Source organism: Talpa occidentalis, unplaced genomic scaffold, assembly GCF_014898055.3.
Source record: "Talpa occidentalis isolate TD23 unplaced genomic scaffold, MPIMG_talOcc4v2.1 talOcc4.8, whole genome shotgun sequence".
Lineage (NCBI taxonomy): Eukaryota > Metazoa > Chordata > Mammalia > Eulipotyphla > Talpidae > Talpa > Talpa occidentalis.
In genome coordinates, this window is record NW_023605194.1 from 84993449 (window position 1) to 85011770 (window position 18322).

General features: G+C 34.7%; 1 long non-coding RNA gene across 1 annotated transcript in view; it reads left to right on the plus strand.

The window, feature by feature from the left end:
- Positions 1 to 226: 226 nt before the first annotated feature.
- LOC129144960 (uncharacterized) overlaps positions 227 to 18322 on the plus strand; it is a 283436-nt gene continuing 265340 nt past the window's right edge. Inside the window, exon 1 of the long non-coding RNA XR_008549852.1 lies at positions 227 to 295. This is a non-coding gene — a long non-coding RNA (uncharacterized LOC129144960). The remainder of the gene's footprint in view (positions 296 to 18322) is intronic.

Consider the following 18322-nt stretch of genomic DNA (forward strand, 5'->3'; position numbering starts at 1 on the left):
TAGCATATGATATTTTTGTTTTGTCTTTGTCATTAATATTAAGATTATTTTTACAAAATATGTTTGTATTTTCCTTAATTTTCTACTTCATCTTTCACTTATTAATGTCTGCTCAGAACTTCTTGCTAACCTGATACTTTTGATCTGAGAAAGGCCACAGATTTTCTTAACTTCATTACCCATACCTTATGTGTGTTTGCTTATGTCCTCAGATGTGCCTGTGCAACAATTGCCCCCCATATCCTCAACTATCTGCCACTCAACCATGAAAAAAAAGAAAGTGACTGAGGAGAAGGTATGTAACTCAAGTGTGAGTCTTCTGAGCTTAGAAATGGAGCTTAAACTCCAGTTGCTTTTTCTTTAGTTTCTCTATCAGTAAACTCATGCCAAGGAGAATTTATTATTCTCTCTTTGTCAAAACAAACAAACACACACCAAAATCTCAAGTTCCAAAGTTCAAACATCTAACATTTAGGTTTTGTTCAGTCTGGCCCTTAATAATATGCTACTCTGGCTTGATCAAAATAACTTACCCAGTGATTTTTAGATGACCTTTAAAGAGTGGGTCTGTATATGCTGGTACATAAGAGCAGAAAAAAATATTTTTTGCTCCTATTCAAGCCTCAAAGAAAATTAATTATAATAAGGAAAGAAAAATGCCTGACTTTGGAGAAATGAAGTGTTCCATTGCAATAAGCCTGCAGGTATGTGTTTTACCCTGATGGGAATTCTTGAACTGAGTTTTTGAACTGTGTAAGAGCGCAGGCAAATGAGCTTAGGAATGCCAATGCCTCGAAGACAAAAGCCTAGGTTTTCCTTTATTCTTTTGAAAAGTGGAAATTACATTTGTCTGTAACAAACAGAGGGTATTTGTGTTTTGCAAAAAAAAAAAAAAATTATAATGCTACTCACAATATTTTGAAATGAATACATAATGAATTTTTATTCCATCCTTATAAAAATGACATAAGTATCAAAAAGGAAAAGCACATGAAACTTTCTTTAGCCATAATGTTTATTGGAGATAATCTAGTTCTGAAAGAGATTCATACTCTAATCATCCTTTTCACTGGTAATGGAAAATCTTGGGGGTTATCACTTGGGAAATGTGACTGGGTATATGACTTACACAAGCACCACATTTCTTGACTATTATCAGATGCTAATGGTTCTTAGTCTAAATGATCTGGACCAGATACCTTCTTCATGTACTGATTCTCTCATAACTAATTCTCTGTGTTTATCTGTCTAAATTATGCATTTTGCCAAGATACTTCAGCATTATGGTTACAACTTCAGAGAACTAAGTATGTTTGAGGGGAAAGAGGAAAAAATATCATCCATATCCAACAATGTCAATGTACTTTATTTTTTGATTGCTATGAGAAACTTCTCAATGATGTTCCTTCCTTCCCTCTTTAGCCACGTCCAATAAAAATGTAAACATTTAAAATCTATTTCTGTATTAAAATATACCAAATTGCAACTTAAACTAATGACTTTCATCATTCTGTTATTCCTTTTTGTTGTTTCATTGAATTCAGTTCCATTTTATCCAAAACAGTATGAAGAAGCTCTGAAGAGACACAAATATTAAATATATTCACCTTTTAAGGTTTTTTATAGGATAGTATATACTTTTAATAAAAGGAAAAGGAACAAAAAAAATTGGAAAAATCTCTGTTCATCACAGAAGACAGGAGTTGGCCATATGAGTATCATTGATGGAGAACTCCCCATTCAATAGGGAAAAGATACATAGGTTTCTATTGTGTAGCAAATTACTCCAAAAGTAGTGGCTTTAAAAAATTTAGTTTTTAGAATTTCTGTGTCTCAGAAATTTAGGAGCATCTTAGAAGTGTGATTCTAGTGCAGGATCTTTCATTTAGTTGCTGGATGTGGGTCAGGGCTGAAATGTCTGCTATGAGATAACTTGCCCTCATGACTAGGGCAAGTGTCAGCTCCTCACCAAGTTGGCTATTAGCAGGTGTCTCCATCACAAGCCAATATAACCATAATGTACTTAACTCTCCTTATGTAATGGCAACTAACTTCCCAAAGTGAGCAGTCCCAGGTCAAAGTATCCCATTACTTTTTTGTGACTTAGTGTCAGAAGTTATACTTTATCATTTCCACATTACTGTGTTTGTCTGAAATCAGTCACTAAGCTTAACCATATTAAATGAAGGGAATTAGACTCTACCTTTCAATGCTAGACACATCAAATTAATTGAGGGTATTTTTTAAACTATGCTAATAATTTATCATCTTACAAGCTAGGTATCAAGATATGTTATTGTAGAATGTTATCATAAAAGAAAGAGCAGAACATAACTCAGATGCTCATTGATTTTTATTCTCATCCACCTTAACCTTTTACTCCTTTGATGCTTCTTAAGCTTTCTCAAGCCACAAAGGTTTCTACTGATGTTTCCTCCAGTTTACAGACATGTAATCCCTTCCTTCTTTGTGGCATCTCTAAGTTTGTGTTTGGCAATCGTTGTAGAAAGTATCTTTGTGTGGAAGCACACTTATTTCTCTACTATAAATATACAGTGATGGTATAACAGCACAAAATATTCCTCTTTATTTATATTAGAGTTTTTACTCATGAAATGTATCTTCCCTAGACAATACTCCAAATTTTGGTTCTGTAAGATTTAATTAAATAGAATAGAAGTTAAGTGCATTTTTCTTGGCTAATCACATTTTTAAACAAATATGGTCAATGTTTCATCGACAATTTTTGGATAACACTAATATTCATCCAGTAACTGATTTATACCTTTCTAATTCAAGGTTTAAGAAATTACTTATGATAATTTTGTTTTATTGCCATTGATAGAACCCCTACAATTGCTCCAAGCCAAAACCTAAAACCTGAATCCTTAGAACAGTAGACAATATTAATGACAAGCACATGAGTCTAGAAATATCAGTTGGCTATGATGTATTTGAAAAAATATATTAATGTCTATCCAACTGCCCAACATATCTTAACTCTAGGGAGTTGATATTAGTGACAATATTTGAAACATCGTATTTATCTTACTTTTCATTGTTTATAGAAGATCTTAATAATGGGTGTTTCCAGATCACTTGTTTTACATCTTAGTTTCTGCCATGACTAATTTCAGCATATTCAATCTACAACACAGCATTTCTCCAGTTTATACAGTTGGAAGAAAATTAAAATGGACTTTTATGGATTCATCGTGTGTTTAAAACAGATTTGAATACTCAGTGGGAAGCATATTTAGTATTTCATTTCTTATATCTCACATCCTCCAGGTTTTTGATATTACATCCAAGTTGTGACACCACTATGTAACCCAATTTTCTTTATTTTTTTTTTGTAGTAAAGTTCATGAACTGAGTATTAGTAACACTTTTTCTTTCTAGTACACACTCAAGAAATCCCCAAGAACTATTCCAAAGTCTGCTCAGTAATAATATTTTATTGTCATTTTAATGCCAAGTTCATGCACATTTTTTACTACATTGCTAAATTATATATTCTAGTTCAGGCAGAGGTTTAAACATTATATATTCCAGATTGTGATTCACACTGTGTTGTAAACAGCATTATGCCTAGTGCAGCTGTCATAATGGAAATATTATAAAGTGTTGTGCAGATACAAAATGCAGACTCAAACTCTGCAAAATTCACAGAAATTAAGGACAAGCAAGGAGAAAGTTAATATTAAAAGTTTTGCTATAAGGTAGTCTTTCTACATATATATTAGATATGCTTACATATATTTAGAGATTCTATATTGTTCATTAACCTGTTGCATTTTTCTTTCATTCACTTTATCAAAGGCCAACCAAAGACCAAATACTCTTAAATTCTCTGTTTACAGCAGTGAATAAAATTGTCAAATTCTTCCCCACATGCTGCTTATAAGCTAGTGGAAGAGACTGAGCTGAAATAAACAAGTAAATATGTATGTCAAACATTGATAAATTATATTAAGGATAGTAAAACTGAGCCAGAATGATTGAGATTTGTAGAGATGGGAGGAGGAAGTATCTTATTTTATATAAGGCAGAGAAATTGTCTCTTATGAGGATGTTTTTGAGCAGAGATTAGAAGAACTAAGGAAATAAACTAAGCAGAGATGTGAAGAAAGGATATTCCAGATACAAGTTACAGCAGGTACTCCCAGAGGTACGAGTGAGCATAGTAGCTTCGAGGAGCAGTGTGGATGCTACTGTGGCTGGGACAGGGGAGGAAAAAAGCAGGTAGTGAGGACATATGTATCTGTTCATCTGTTGAAGGTCATATTCGTTGTTTTCAGATTTTTTGCTATTATGAACAAAACTATTATTAATAGTTGTATACAGATTCCTGTGTGAATATGTTTTCAACTCAATTAATGTGACTGCAGGGTCCTATCCTCAAGGAGTGTAGTCACTGATTCATATGTTAAGTCTTTGTTGTTGTTATAAGAAACTTCCAAACTATCTATATTAATTTTCCTTCCCAATACCAATGAATGAATTCCAATGAATATTCATATTTTGTACAATATTTGATTTCCCCCCTCAGGTGTTGTCCCCATACCTCTCCCACCACAGTCCCTTGTGCTCTTCCCTTCCTTGTTTTGACCCCTCCTCCTCCTGTGCTGTATGCCTCAGGTCTTTGGTCACATTGCAAGTTTTGTCTTTTTCCTGACCCTTTGTTCATTTTCTCCATATTCTAAATATAAGTAAAACCACTGATATTTATCTTTTTCCTTCTGACTTATTTCACTTAACATAATCAGTTCCATCTTCATCCATGTGGCCACAAATGAGATGAGTTTATCTTTTTTGAGGGCTAAGTAGTATTCCATCATGTATATCATATGATCCAGCAATTTCACGCATAGGAATCTACCCAAAGAACATAAAAATCTACTAAAAGAACATAATTCCAAAGGAAACCTGCACCCCATGTTTATTGTGGCACTATTTACAGTAGCTAAGATATGGAAACAACCGAAATGTCCCAAAACACATGTATGGATCAAGAAGATGTGATATAAATCCTAAATTTTCAAGGAGATTTACAACCTGATTTCAAAATGTCTATGAAAGAAAATTCCATTAATACCCAACAGCTGAGCCTCCCCTGTTGGCACAGGCAGTTGAGCGCTACACTGTGAAGCTGTCCACGGCCTCTGCAGCACTGGTTCGATCCTGGCCTGCCAGCAAGGGTCCCACATGGCGCGGCAGACCTCTCCTGTCATGCCCATTGCTCCCCTCAGCAGCGTATTTCGTCAGTCTGCCTGTTCTGTTCCCCACTCTGTCTCTGGTGAATCCTCTCACCCTCCCGCGAATCTGGCCTGTATCCCGGTTCTTGTATAAATAAATAAATAAATAAATCTTAAAAAAAAAAGTTATTTAAAAAAACAAAATACCCAACAGCTGAAATAGAAAGTCATGTGGAAGGATTTGGCTTAATCTCTTGCAAGAATTATCATAAACCTATTATACTGAAATTAGAAATTCCAAGTTAGAAGAAGGCTTTGCACATCCAAGGAAATGGATGTTGCTGAGGTAATTGTTTACCCATCTGAAAACAAAACTTAAATAGAATTACTGACTCCTTTCTGTACATTAAAAACATATTGTCCAGATGGATTAAAGACAAAATTGTGAAATGTAACATTTTGAATCTTTAAAGTTTTCATATAATTTTATGATCTCAAAATAGGAAATCTTAAAATATCAAAAATGCAACTATGAGGGATAATTTGAAAAATTAAATAAAATCAAGAATTTCTATTTTAAAATAAAAATATATCTCTTTCAGTATTATGCTAGCTGAAATAAGTCAGAAGGAAAAAGAAAAAATATTAGATGGTATCACCTATATGTGGAACCGAGAGAAACCAAACAGAAGGTGAAAAAAAATGTCAAAACCAGCAGTCAGTCTCACCATAAATCTGAGGCATACAGCAAAGGAAGGGGAGGGATGGTGCTCAAAACAGGGGAGAGAAGAACACAAGAGAATGTGGTGATGGTTCATAGGTGATGTGGTGGCAGGAGAACTATAGGGACTTCAGTGATGGAAGAAAAAAATAATTAAGAAAGAAAAATATCTCCTTCAAATGGGAGGATGGATAATAATTGGAATAGCTTTATTAGACAGAAATTTAAACTATCTATCTACCAATCTATTACCTGTCAGTCTATCTCTAAAGAACTCCTACAAATTATTATTAAGGGAAAAAGCATGAAAAATTAAAATTAATACCATTTATGGGAAGTCATATATAGAAAAGAAACATGAGCATATCATAGTGCTCATATTTATGGTAGATATTGCCAATTATCACATTTCATCCCCTCTAGATAAACAAAGGCAGAGTCCTTGTTTATCTAGAGACTACAGTCTTTTACCTATGTACATGAGTACATAGGTTATTGAGGATTGAGGATTGTTGAGCTTGAGGACTGTCAGCAAGGAAATGTGAGTGGGAGGAACACATACAAATTATGGGCCAATTCCTTGAAATAGGAACTCTTTGTCTTTTTTTTTGTTCCTTTTTCTTTGAAGTAGAATCCAGCTGTCATGCTGGAGATGAGCCTTTAGTTATGCCTAAGAGAAAATCCTATGAGATGATAAAAGTCATAGATTAGAAAGTCCAGACTCTGTGAATGATTTCATAGAATAGAACAGCTTTCTTTTCCTTAGCTAGTCAACTATATTGTGAAAATTTTGCTAGTTGGAGACAATGCCTACCTTGTGTGAAACACTGAATATCTGTGTTATAGTGCCATATTTTAATTAATAATTAAATTTGAATTGGAAGTGAATTAAAAGATTTTGGTACATATTATTGGCCATGGAAAATCACTTTCACTGAAATAATGGAGGGGGTGTAGACAAGTTACCTACAAAGCCTGTTAAAAAAGTCAGAAAATGGATTTTTCTTTTCAGCATCTTCCTGGCTTTGCAAGTTATTACAGGGCAGATTAACAAACCAGAGCAAAGAAGGAGGGTACAATCTACTACAGAGACATTTTCTGACTGAAGCTGCAATCTAAATTGACTGAGAATCCGCTAGTGTGGAGCTTTGCAGAGTTATAAAAGCCAACTGCTTCTGTCCACTGAGCAGCAGTTGATAAGATTATGGAGCCTACCCATCAACGTGCTTGGTCATAAAGTGGTAGCCAACCTGGCTGCAAAGATCAGGTTATGTGTATTGTCAGTTCACTCAGCCTATTATTTCAAAAGGCCTTGAGGTGGCTGCCATTAAAATGAGTATAGATGCCAGTAAATAAGAGAGAGTCATCCAGGCTGAAAAACTAGTACAGGTAGACATTTGATCGTGTTGTAGTTTCTTTCACATTTCAAGGGAAGTAAATAAGACAGAGCCCCCAGAGTTTTTGAGGAAATTGTTTTGCCCTCAACAGCCTTAACTTTGAAGCCTGTGATGGTTCAATTCCTCATCCAAACTTAGGTCTGAAAACCTGAACCAACAGAGGGTAGACTGCTGAAACTGCCCCGCCAAGGAAGATACGCCCTCCACCCTTATTTTAGAGGTGCGCTTAGTTGTTAGTTAGAAAGATCCTGGCATAGAGTCAAGCTAGGTTCCTATAAAGAAATCACTCTAATATTGAGAAAAAGAACTGTCATAATATCTATCCAGATGAATTTCTTAAGAGAGCAAAGACTTCACTGTTACCCTTCCTCCTTTTTTTTTTTTTTAAGATTTATTTATTTATTTTTATACAAGCACTGGGTACAGTCAGAAGTGCAGGAGGTTGAGAGAATTCACCAGAACCAGAGTGGGGAACAGAACAGGCAGACTGACGAAATACATTGCTGAGGGGAGCAGCGGGCGTGGCAAGAGAGGTCTGTCGCGCCATGTGGGACACTTGCTGGCGGCCAGGGATTGAGCCAGCGCTGCAGAGGCTGCGGGCCCTAGCAGTCAACCGCTGCGCCACCAGGGGAAGCCCTCCCTTCTTCCTTTTTCATAAGTGAGTTGTTATTGCAGTTACACTACACTTGGTGAGAGGAAGGGCATTGCTAGGGGTAAGTATCTTTGTTTATTGATTTATTAGTAAACAAATCTTGAGAACATATGTCTAAACCTTTGGGTAAAACTGTACATTACAGAGAGATCAGCATGACTTAAATGGATTAAATTAAGTAGAGAGTAATGGGAAGCAGGATTACAATGAGGTGTAGGGTATGTGATGCCAATCCCAGAAAGCCCCGCTGTCAGCTGATATTGAATGCATGCTTGCTTGGCATATGTTTTCAAAAAAGTTGGCAATAAATTAACCAATATTTGAAGAGGTGTAAGCGTCAACATCCTGCTATAAATGTCCAGGTGTTTAGAATCAGTACCAGTCTTGCTATACTAGCTACTTTAGACTGAATATGAAGTTTCCATTTTTGCAGCTACTTGATGCAGTAGATACTTTAAGTTCTATGTTGTTGCATAGTGAGCTGTATATAAGATGTTAAGTTTGCAGACTAGGTGGAACTCCCAATTCTGTTACTTACTGGTGCACAAATAAATTGAGCAACTTATTATTCAAACTAAATTACTTTATCAAAACAATTGGACAACATTGTTATGTATCTCGTTAAATTTGTGTAAGGATTAATCAGCTAAATCCTACCCAGTTTTTTGCTGTAAAAATATTAGCTGTTATAGATTGATCTCTTTGAAAAAGGGTAAAACATTGCATATTCATGGCCTACTTGGCAATTTATAGTGGGTATTTGTCTAAAAACAAAGTATACAAGTATAAGCATGTTTGAATTTATTGAAGTTTTTTTTTATATAGTAAGAACATGAGCCCTTAATGAATATTTGTTGAATATATAAATGAATAAATCCTTCATTTTCATGACACTCATTAAGAACTCTGTTGACTGCTGATTCATAAACACTGTCTAAACAACTTGTTGATAGTTTATTGCTTGCCATAAGGGACACCATAACTCTGAAAATCTTACAGACTATATGGGGGTGGGGAAGCACAAATACTAGCACACACACATAGCACTGAATCTTAGTATGGTAATCAAATTTAAAGACTCATTTTTCTATTGCTCTCATCCTACATATAAATACCCTTTGCATTATGAAGCAATTGAAAAATGCAGTGGTCTAGCTCTTGACTCCCTATTATTCTAACATACAACTTTTCATTCTAGAGCACACATACATGGAAAAAAGAATCTTGATTCTAACCATGCAACAATACAAACATGGTCTATACTATTCTAATTTTTCAATAGATTATAATTTAATGTTTCCTAAATTAATATCTTATATTGAAACTTATATTTTGTAATAAATATATTCCAGAACTAAGAACAATTTTGGTACTTTACCTATTGATGTCTCCCAGGCCTGGTTATTTTACCTATGTTAGTTAGAACACTTCAGGTCCTGGTGACTTGTCCATCCTGCTGCTAGTTTCCAAAGATAAGGTCTTGAGCCACCTCATCAATCATCCCCCCAGCATGTTTTCTTCACTTCAAAGTCCAAGTTATTTTAAGAGTTCATTCTTAAAAGGCCTTTTATCTCACCTGCTTTAGAAAAAGTTTCTAGAACAGCTATCAAAATTTTAATGTATTTGTTACTTTCCATTAAGTCACTTGATCCACATGAATGATGTTGAATGTCTGACTGCTTCCCTTCCTGTTCAAAACTGAAATGCCAAGGTCAAGGCAAGCACTACTTAGGCCAAGATATATTGGCACTTGTTGTCACTTCCCTGCATGTTTCTCTCCAGGAGGTTGGCAGAATATTACTGGATAGTTCTCTTCACATAATTTCAATGAAAGTGAACTTTATCATTAGCCAAGAAACATGAATTTCTAGATCAAAATCAATACCAATTCTTAAGGTATCTCAATGATAGTGACTGTTACATGCCTTGGATTTTGTTCACTTATATCAAGATTTGAGTGTTTGCTTTGCTTATTTTAGAGGAATTATTATTTTTATATTAATGTCAAGAAATATGGTAAAAATTACAATTCTCACTTTTCTTCAATAAGATGACTGTTCTAGGATTGGAATAATATCACATTCCACTGTTTATAAATAAATAACTCAATTCACCTATAACACATATAGCACGATTTTGGTTCTATCTCTTGGGGAAAAATTCCTATATAATTCAAAATGCACAATTTATATTATAAAAAGTCAAATCATAGTATGAAAGAGCCATAATTACTATATAGAGAACTAGCAATTCATTGATTCTGAATTGTCATTGTTAACACTTATTAAATAGAAAGAAGTATTAAAAACACTATACAACAACTGACATTTTAACATTCCTAGATTACTTAAAAAATATCTTAAGTGTATTTTTATTACACTGGAAATTCAAGTTCTAGACTTATTGTAAACATCTGAGATTTAAGAAATCCCATGGCATAGCAAAATATGCTGACATATACTATTATTTTTAACATTTGGATTTGTTTTATCAAAGAATTAAGAGAGAGTAGAGTAGTGTGAATAGAAATTGTCTAAGTTATAATAGAAATAAAATAATTATTTTCAGATGTCTTAAATGAAATATAAGCTTTGGAATTCTTTAAATGAAAAATAAATTGAATATGTCATTAATATGGCATACGTTTTTCTAGGATACAGAATCATCAGTGAAGAATAGAATTTGAAGTAGTTATTCATCAGATTGTCAAATTCAAAGCAAAATGAAAATTCTCAGAGGCATTCTAGAAGAAAGTCATCACAATCAGAGGGAAAAAAAATCTGAACATACAAATGTGAAAATAGGCTGGGCACCAAACTTACAAGGACAGATTTAAGAGAATTCAAGTTTTGAGGCAAAAGTGTATGACCATGATAAATGACCTACAAAATGTTTGAAGGTAAATTGCCTTTGAGTAGAAAGGCAAAGGATGGATATCATACAGATTATTTGGAATCTGAAGTATTTTATTTATAAACTCCTCCCATTCCAAAGTGCGCATGCACACACACACGCGCATACACACACACCCCCTCTGATATCCAAGGACAGGACAAGATGGATGGTCTATCTCAGGAAAAAGAGAGAGAAAATTGGTACTTTGCCTTTCTGTTCTCTTCATGCCCTCAGTGGGTTAGATGATACCCAGCCACAATGGTGAGTGCAGCTGAGTTAAATGCTATTCTTTTGAGAAACACCCTCACTGGCGCATGACAAAATGTTTTACCAGCTTTCTGGACATCCCTAAGCCCAATCAAGTTGACACATAAAATTAACTATCACATATATTCATTGTGGAAATAATTATGACATTCTAGGTAAAAATAAGAGTTTGCCCTTCAGTGTCATATAGCTGAAATGACCATGCCATTAAAAAGAATCACTGACATTATGACATTAGGATAGTATTTTTAAAATCTTTCCAGTTTCTTCAGGCAAATCTTCTCACGTTGAGGTAGTTATATCCAGGTAAAGTTCAACTGAAAACTGTTTTAAAACTATGTCTTCAATGAGCTGAAGATCTTGTTAAGATAGTTTGTAGTTAAGTAGCCACTGGACTATTTTGAATCATGTAAGCTTTTTTGTTTATTTTGTTAAGGATCTTCTTTATTTGATTTTTCACAGAGGAGTTATACTTTTGGGTTTCATTTAACCAAAAATCAGGAATGACTCCTCCTCTGTAAATACCTATTTAATTCCCATGTAAAACATATGAGGAAACCAGATAAAAAGGAGTGTTCAAATCCAAATCCTGGCCTGTGTAAGACGGCTACTACATTACCAGTCATGCTCTTTCAAATTACTCTTTCGATCCTGACTTCGGATTCCAATGTCAAGAAATATAAAATACTCTTTGAGTTTTAAGATACAGGTAGCTCCTCAAATGTCCCCAGCAGGAAATGAAGGAAATAAAGGATAACATTCTTTCTCTTCTCGATCCTTTTTTTATTGTAATGAAAATCATTGATTATCCCTTGAAGCACACTCATTCCTGACTTACATCCCATTGATTGGAATTCCCTTGTACCTGCACAGAGTCTTGTAAATGACCAATCAAATGGCTTGGGAGGGTCATGATTGGCTTCCAAAATCATGATTCACATCTGGGTCTTTGTGTTGAGCAAAGTCAGGTTTCTGACAGCAAACAAAGAGAAAGAACTTATAGAAACAACAAAACCATTTCTTATACACACTCATTTTTCTTAAAACTCCAGCACAAATTACTAAATCCAGTTGTAAAGCCTATTTAAATAGTGAGGAACTGAGGAAAATTTACTGGAATCTGGTAATTTTTCTAGAAATCATTTGTTCAGATTTCATCCAAAAATATTTTAATTGCTTAAATAATATTTAAACTGCTCTTGTATTATTTATCTAATGTAATTTACACTAATTTATGAATATGTGACTATTGGAAAAATCTAGGCCATTTCTTCTTATGAGGGAGACTCAGGGCCACTCTCTGTATGCACCCCTCTGTGATACACCGGGGAGCCAGCTTGTTCTCTATATGTCTGGACATGTGGCTGGTACAAGAAGATAGACCCATAACTTCTAGGATCACTGTTTTCAAGCCTTCACTATTGGCAGAATGATGTAAATTCCGTGCAGCAAATTTGATGAACAAATCATTTGGTTATATCCAATTAAATTGCAAACACATACATTGCAAATGCTGATAGGAAGGTTTAATTCAATTCTAATTAGATTTATCTGTGTAATGTAAGACACACAAACATATTTTTCTGCCTTTCTCTAAGAAAAAAATATTTCATGTCAAAATGCCAACATTTATTAAACTGAATAAAAGTCTGAAAATGATTGTGTGGTTTTAAAGAAATTGCTCTTTAAGTGCCTGGGTGCTCATGATGCATATTAAAAAGAGATAATTATTAGCATCATAAATTTATATGATGTATTTCTAAGTAAGCATTTAATTACATCAGCTCAAGGACAATTTTAGGTTCCATATTATCTGTGGATTATAGAGGCAATAAATAGATCGCCTCCATAGACGAGGTGACATTTTAGCCAATGAGGGATTGGATGCTAAACAGCATGACATTTCTGCCTTCTGTTAAGATCAAAGTGACAACTCTGTCCTTTCATCTGGATTTACAGACTATAGGTAGGTGATGATCCTTAACATCTATGCATTATTTACGCTAAAGAGAAAAGTGCCCATAAATAGAGGCTGAGATGACTCAGCCTATTGGTAAATGTTGCTGCACCTGAATTTGCTTTGAATTTCTTTAAAGCCATTTTACATTTGACTGTTTGAAATCAATTTATAATAAAAGAAAAAAGTATCATTGCAAGTAACAAAGCACCTTGCATAACACACTTATTCACGTAGAGCCTATGTAATTATTTTGTATTGAAAACATCATTGGTTTACAGCACTATATGATTAATGGTGATAGGATCACACCCATTCCATAGTGCACTTGCCATGAGGTACTCATTGCGTCCACCATAGGTTTCATATCATCCTGTTAAGCAGAATCAACAAAAACAGATGCATGCTCTACCATTTATTAGCTCCATGAGCTTAAGAAATATATTTAATCTTTTAGAAACTCACTTTAAAAACTGAGGTTAATGCATATAACACAGTTTGCACTCCTAACCATTTTTTAGTATACAGGTCAGTGACATTAAGTAAACTGCCTGGCCACCACAGTCTGGAGATGAAGGGATGTACGCTGGGTGGCAGCTGCAAAAACCAGGGTATCAAAAATTGGGCACCAAGCACATGTAAAATATCCCCTGGAGGAGATACTAGCATTCTGGTATGTGACAGAGGGTGTTTAAAAGTAGTGCCCACCGGTCTCCCTCTGGGAGAGTAAGCCTTCTGGTCAGGTTCATGAGTTATTAGCAAATGTGTTCTTTCTCTCAGAATCTGAGTACTCTGCTAGCTCTGAGCTAGTCTCTAAGGCAGGCGAGTCCAAGCACTAAGGGCATTTTCTTTTATTTTTATTGAGGTAACATTGGTTTACAACACTTTACGTGATTCAGAGATCACACTTCCTCAGATGTTTGTCACCAACTCACATACACCTTCAGGGCATTGAAAGTCTTCCACCATATTCCATTGTGTCCCCTCCATATTTTGTTTTCCCTTCCCTTCCCCATCTTGCAGCCTCAATTCTTTTTTTTTTTTTTAAAGATTTATTTTTATTTACCTATACAAGCACTGGGTACAGTCAGAAGCATGGGAGAGTGAGAGAACCCACCAGAGCCAGAGCAGGGAGCAGAGCAGGCAGAAGGACCGAAGCACACCGCTGAGGGGAGCAGCAGGCAGCAGGAGAGGTCTGCGTGCCATGCGGGACCCTCCTCCGGGGGCCGGGGAGCAGCCGGGGATTGAACCGGCGCTGCAGAGGCCGCGGGCAGCCCCGCAACCCAGCGCTCAGCCTCAATTCTATAGTCAGATTCCCAAGGTTTGTTATTTGTTTGAATTTGTCAGAACCTTTGTTTTGATTCTGTGTTCCGCATTTAAGTAAAACCATTGAGCATTTGTCTTTCTCCTTCTGCCTTACTTTGCTTAATATTATCCTCTCTAGTTCCATCCATTTGTCACAAAGACAGGAGTTCATCATTGTTTATAGCTAAGTGGTAGTCCAATCTGTGTATATACCACATATTTCTAATCTACTCCCCTGTCATTGGGCGTTTATAAAAAGAGTTTTTCTCCGTATCCTTGCTTTATCCTTGTTGGACTCCAGGATGCCAGCCCTGTTGCTGTGTTTTTTTTTAAAGATTTATTTATTTATGCATACAAGAACTGGGGTGTAGGCCAGAGATGCAGGGGTAGGAGGTGAGAGTATTCACCAAAGACAGAGTGGGGAGCAGAACAGGTGGATTGACTGAAATACACTGCTGAGGGGAGCAGCGGGCAGGTAGGAGAGGTCTACTGCACCATGTAGGTTGCTCCCTGGCCAGCCAGGGATCGAACTTGTGCTGCAGTGGCTGGTGATAGCTTTATAGCGCTGTGTCTTTAACCCCTGTGCCACCAGCGAGCCCTCACCCCCATTGGTTTTTAAAGCTAAATATTTTAGGTTTTCATCTCTTAGGTGGAGGTATTAAAAGTTGGGGTGCCAGATGTTAGGTTAAAACCCTTCATTCCTCAGTGAGAGGCTTAGGGTTTTGCATTCCCTTGTAATTGCAGGTTGTCACACAAAAAGTGGGCTTTCTGTCGAGATTGTGCCTCAGTCTCTGTTATACACATTGATAATTTTTTTCTCCTTTTGCTTTACATTTAGGAATCACTTGGCTAGTTTTTAGGTTTTTTCAGAGGATTTTGTTTCAGAAGTAATTATAGATAAGGTCTAATTCTGGAAGGAGGTAAGTTCAGGATTGTCCCTATAGCACCACTGTCTTGAACTGGAACCTACACTCACATTGTCCAATTAACTTCAGACTCTTCTTGCATAACTGAGCTCCTATATCTGTTGAAAAGCATCTCCTCATTTTCTCATTACCCTGGCGACCACCATTCTACTCTGATTCTATTAGTTTGACAATTTTAAATACCTCATGGAAGTAAAATCATACAGTATTTGTCCTGTGACTTAATTATTTTACTGAACAAAATGTTCTCCAGTTTCAAGTTCCATCTAGTCATACATGGCAGGATATTCTTCCTTTTCCAATGCTGAACTGTATATAGATATAGATAAATAAATATAGACATATACAATCATATATATACATTCATCCATCGGTGGACATCTAGACTGTTTCCTTACCTTTGTGATTATGAATAATGCTGCAATAAGCATGAAGAGCAGATATCTCTTCAAGATACTGATTTCAATTCTTTTGGATATATACCCAATAGTAGGATTGCTGGGTCATGTAGTAGTTCTATTTTATATTTATGAGGGACATCTAAATTGCTTTCCATAGCTGCTATACCATTTTATATTCTCACCAACAGTGTACAAGATTTTTAATTTCTCTATATGTTCATCAGCATGTGTTTGTCATTTATATCATAATCATTAATTCAAACAGATATAATGTGATATGTCACTGTTGTCCATTTTTATATTTTCTTTGAATAAATGTTTATTCAAATCATTAGCCCATTTTGAAATTGTGTTATTTGTGTTTTACTATTGAACTGTAGGAGTTCCTTAAATATTTTGGATAGTAATCCCTTAACAGAGACATAGTTTGCAAATATTTTCTTTCATTCTGTAGGTATTTTGCTTTGTTGTTTGCTTCATTTTATGTGCAAAAGTTTCATAGTTTGATGGAGTCCCATTTGTATACATTTTATTTTGCTGTTTACACATTTGGTGTCATATCAAAGAATATATTGTGAAGATTGACGTCTAGGATCTTTCCTCCTATGTTTTATATAGGTGTTTCACACTTTCCTGTCTCACTTTAAATCTTTAATCTATTCTGAGTTTATTTTTATGTATGCTATAAAATATGAGTCTTATCTTATTCTCCAGAATATGAATTACTGGAATTCTCACACTGTTTGTTGAAGACACTATTCTCTCCCCATTCTATACCCTAGTAGAAAAAATTGATCTTTGTGAAAGATCAATTTACTGCACACATATGAATTTATTTTGGAGCTTTCCATTCTGTTCTATTGGGCCATTCCTTTGTACCATATTGTTTTAATAACCACAGCTTTGCAATATATTTTGAAATGAGGAAGTATGGTTCTTTCAGCTAAAGATTGTTTTAATTATCCACAGTTTTGTGCACTTCTATATGAATTCATAGTTGGTTTTTAAATTTCTCTAATAATGGCATTCAGATTTTAATGGGAATTATATTAATTCCATAGATCTCTTTGGGTACATGAATGTTATATGAAAGGTCCACAGCTAGTATCAGACCAAATGGTGAACAGAAGCTTTTCCTCTAAGAATAGGAGTAAAGGAAAAATATTAACCCCTTCTATTTAAAATACTAGAATTACTAGAAATCTTAACGTCCAGTTAGTCAAGAAGGAAGTAAATTTATTTCTGTTTGAAGGTAACATGATCTTATATGTAGAAATGCCCAGGATTCCCAAAAAAACCCTCAAAACTAATAGAAATAGTAAATTAATTCTGCAAAGCTGCAGGATATGAAGTTAATATATAAAAATAATTTGCATTTCCATATGCTAATAGTAAATTAATTCTGCAAAGCTGCAGAATATGAAGTTAATATACAAAAATAATTTGCATTTCCATATGCTAATATTCTAAAACAATTTTAAAAATAATTTACTATTGAGTCACTAATAATAACATATTTAAGAATAAATTAACCAAAGAGGTGAAAGATTTGTGTGCTAAAAGCTATAAAGCATTGATGAAAGACATTAGAGAAAATTAATGGAAAGAAATCCCATGTTCATGGATAGCAAAGCTTACTATTGTTAAAAATTCATATTATCTAAAAAGAACTCATTTTTACTGTGCAAAGTTCCTATAAATTAGTATATATTTAAATAGTAGTTACTTAATATTTAGGATGTTGAATTTTGTAATTTAATTTCTAGACTTTCGTGTACTCCCCAAAGTGGAAAAATAGACCTTGTGTCCTCTACTTAAAGAAGTTCTTTTGGCATGATTCTATGAACTATTTGTACCGGAGACCAAGCCTCAGTCACTAAATAATCAGTTATGTCTTTATCAATATGAATTTGTTGATCCATTTTGATTGTATCTTAGATACCCTTGCCCGCATACTTTCTTTCTCTGTTTCTTTTTCTTTCACAATCACCAACCACCTCTATTCTGTGCAATCTTCTTATGTGAACACCAATCACAAGGTTTAAGGCCCACCCTATTGGTCTTGCTTAATATTAATTACATTTTTATAAGTAGTATCTCTAAATTCAGTGACTTTCTGAGGCATTATTTGTGTGTGTATGTGTGTGTGTTAGTACTCTAACATAAATTTGGGAAGGAAACAATTCAACACATACAACTGTCTATATCAAATTGCAAATTTCAAAGTAAATATAAAATAATTTTACATGTAATCAAATTGGAAGTAAACTAAAGTATGAGTTGCAAAAAGAGGAGTTATGGTAGGGTGATTTAAATACATTGCCCATCATTATTTCTAAAAAGTAATTAACTTGAAAAACAACAACAAAAAATGACCTTAAAAACTATGTTCTTTTTATTCTGGAATTTGTTTTGGACTCTAACAAATACAAATAGCTTTATGTGTATGAATAAAGTATAATTAACACTGAATTTGAAGACAATGATAATGTGATTTTAGCAATATAAAAGAAGAGACTTGGAAAAATAGTACTCTCTGACTCACTGACAACTGAATTAAATACTTCCTTTAGAATCAGCCTTATCCATTGTGTACCTTATGC